This window comes from Elephantulus edwardii, unplaced genomic scaffold (assembly GCF_000299155.1).
Source record: "Elephantulus edwardii isolate Elephantulus edwardi_28Jun2011 unplaced genomic scaffold, EleEdw1.0 scaffold00032, whole genome shotgun sequence".
NCBI classification, from domain to species: domain Eukaryota; kingdom Metazoa; phylum Chordata; class Mammalia; order Macroscelidea; family Macroscelididae; genus Elephantulus; species Elephantulus edwardii.
The window spans coordinates 2,928,444-2,931,973 of NW_006399782.1; the positions used below are offsets into that span (position 1 = coordinate 2,928,444).

A 3,530-nucleotide genomic window follows, 5' to 3' on the forward strand; every position below is an offset into this window, starting at 1 on the left:
TCCTAGACTGGGGCTCCCAGGACAGACAGGTGGATCCTCCTTATTGTCTAGGGGTCTCACCTGTACTCATGTCTAGTCAGGCACACACTAGTGCTCAGTTAGTGATCACAGAATAAAGCTATAGGTTAATTGATGAGTAAAGTGGGCTGGCATATTGAATTCTGTCATATGTGTGTGTGTGAGAGAGAGAGAGAGAGAAGAAAAGAGGGATAGAGGGAGGGAGGGAGGGAGGGAGAGAGAGAGAGAGACACTGACTTTAATAGGGACCAGGCCGCTTTAAAGAAAGATGGCTCAGTGAAGGAATGAAGGATGAGGGCCTCAAACTCTGGGGTATAGTGTGATTAAGGAGCTGGGTAGTATTGGAAGGAGGCAGGATTCAGGAGTGTGATGGCGGCTGCTGTCCAATGTCTAAAGCCCTCCAAGGGTGTGGGGGACCTCTGAGGATAGAAGCCAGATCAGTGCCTGGGCGTGATGATGAGCCAGAGCTTAGCAAGTGACAGAAAAACATGTAGTAGTTTGTGCTGCCAAAAAGCAGCCCATTGTAGTGAGTTCCTGGTCATTAGAAGGGCTCAGCAAGGGTTGGATTGTATCTGGCAGAGCTAGTATAGGACAATATTTCTCAAACCTTTTTTAAAAAATATATTCCCTACAAAAATATATTTTATAATCTGGTACACATTCTCCACATACAAGTCTTTTTTCTTGAAAACCAGTGTTAAAATCAATCTTGTGGTTGAGAGAAAAATGGAGTGTCTCAAATCACAAGGACTGGACATATTTAGGACTCTTGTCCTTCTGGATTCACGATTCCTTCAGGGGCTTGCATCATTGTAAATGTTCTCCGCCATCTGCCACATTTGCACGATATTACCCTCTGATGCAGAAAAAAAAAGACACCCAAGGTTCATTGGGATTCCCGGAGAAATTAGTTATCTTGGCAGTGTGAGCACCATGAATAACCAATAACTCTGGTGGTCCATCTTCTGGGGATTGCTTCTCTGCAATTTCACTTAAATCCTAGACATTCCGTCTATGATCAGCACCACTGGCTGCCAAAATAGTTTCATTGTGAGGTGACCACTGAACCTGGAATATTTCATCCTTATGTGACTCAAAGGAATGCAACTTGCGTTTCAGATTTCTCAGATCCAACAAAGCAACAGTCTTGTCAGCTGATCCTGGGGCAAGAATGGGTTCACTATAAGGATTGAAAGAAAAGCAGTTCACTTCAGCAGTGTGAGCTTCAACTGAGTGGTTTGGTTTCGACTTATTGTTTGAGCGAGTATCCTAGATCATGAGTTTCTGATCATCAGCAACTGATCCAAACAGAGGCTCATGCAGCAGATGCCAGGAAACAGCTTCAACTACTGTGTGTCCAGTAAAGATGGTCTTTGCATCCAACACCTTTCCTTCATTTGAAACAGCACTGGTGTCCCACAGGCAGATGGTATTTTCATCTGAAGCACTAAGTAAGTGTCCACAGAGATTTGGTTTCCAATAAAGTTCATAGCCTTCCTTCCGATTCTGGCTTACACTCTCCAGAAGGGTCTGGTTAAGAAGGATGTTTCTAGTAAAAAACAAGAACATCACAGGGTGGAGTCTTAGTTGCAAATGATACAAGGGTTCTGGGGCATATAACAGCCTTGTTCACTTCTCTTTCATGGTTGATCTTGATCTCTACTTCAATCTTCTCACTGACTGGGCCAAAACCTCGGAATTCTTCATCCTCTCTGTCAGAGTGTGAGGCATCAGAGTAAGCATCATCATTAGGAAGCTATCACAATGTGGTTCTGTTCATATTATGTATGTGTTTCCAGGACAAGTTGGTGAATGCTGAAATCTTTTCCTTCAGTTCTGGTTACGTCTGCAAGCCACTGTGCAGTTAGACTGGGCCCCTCCACAGCACAGGTCATCACTGAATCATAAAGAAATGGCATGTTCTTTTTCCATATTTTGCATTCTTTGTTAATCACACTTTCTTCCACAGCATCACCAAAGGCTGCTTGCTTGTCGGCCGTGGCGGACAGGTGAGCCAGGAGGGAGCCTGGAATTGAATGTTGTGAGAGGGAGGGGAGTCGATGGGTGCTTGTTCCGTGCACATTCGACCTCTACTGTTTACACATACAATTTTTAATTTGCTGGCTGCTGAGTCCTCTGTTGATTTGATGGTCCACAGCCCACTGTAACCTGGGGAAAAAACATTGCATTCATTGACACAGAGGTGCCTACAAAAGCTTCATTCCTGACCCTCATCTCCCATTTTTCTGCTGGTATCAAGTTGATTCTGATTCTTATCAATCCTATGGGACAGGAGTAGAACTTCTCCATATGGTTCCCAAGACCAAGGTCTTTGTGGAAAGAGACCACCGCCATGCTCCAGTGGAGCGTCTGGTGGGTCCCAACCATGACTTTTTGGTTAGGTGTCAAGCACTTATCCTCTGAGCTCCCAGAGCTCTGTGACCTTCCGCAGCCCTCCCAATATTCCTCTTGCTTTTTCCCCACAACAGTTTCTACATATACAACTTAGTGACATTGATTATGTTTCTTGAGTTGTATACAACTATTCTCACCTTCTCTTTTTAACACAGACTTTCTGCCCACTAAGATTCCTACCCAATCTTTTCTGGGTGCTGTTGCCAATTTTATATCATACTGATAGTTCTTAAAAGAGTATAATGCTCTTCTCTTTGAAAAATAAAAGAAAAATGGTTGGGCAGGGAGAAAAATGCGACAATGAATGAATGGAAATCCAAAATCTATGTAAATGTTCATGAAAATTAATAAATTAAAAAACAAAACAAAGAAAGTTTAAATAAATAATCCTGCACTTCAATGCAGCAACTATCAGGGGAAATGATATTGTTTTTATGCACCCTGGCAAAGGGAGTAACTTTTTTTTTTATTTTAGTGTGTGTGTGTGTGTGCCATCAAATCAGATCTGACTGGTACAGGAGGAGATTGTTTCTCCTTCTCCAGCAGAGCATCTGGTGGATTTGAACTGCGCAACCCTGGGATTGTAGTACACCTTCTTGCCACTAGGCCAACAGAGCTCGCCGAGGAGTCACTTTTGAAGTACCTGCGTTCCCAAGCCGATAGACCATTTCTGCCGATGAAGCGTGAAGTGGGCTCCCAAGTCAAATTTCTAACTTTCTATCACAACAATAAGATGAAATTTTGGCTTGCTATTACTTTCCTTGTATCTAGTCAGTGGTTTCCATAGACTCAGTATAGAGAAGGGCTTTGGACAGCAATACTTTCTTCTCTTGTATAACTGGGAGGGTTTGAGATTTAAGAGAAAAACCCACAATGCTTTGCTGGATGGGTTGTGCACTTTAAGAGAGAGAACAAATTCACACTGATGTAGCAAGGTTACTGCACTGAGGAAGAAAAGAAATGGATGTCCTTTTAAAATTCCACAAAGTGCCTTTCATAAAAGCTTATCAATCCCATTAAAAACCCATTTGATGACTTGGAATTCCTTCTTTGACAAAATAACTATGAGTGTTTGCCATGAATTGGACTTCAAAGGC

The 3,530-nt window shown here is 42.7% G+C and overlaps 1 pseudogene; it reads right to left on the minus strand.

Moving 5' to 3' along the window:
- Nucleotides 1-778: 778 nt before the first annotated feature.
- On the minus strand, nt 779-2,009 carry LOC102863737 (annotated as a pseudogene).
- Between the last annotated feature and the right edge of the window lie 1,521 nt (nt 2,010-3,530).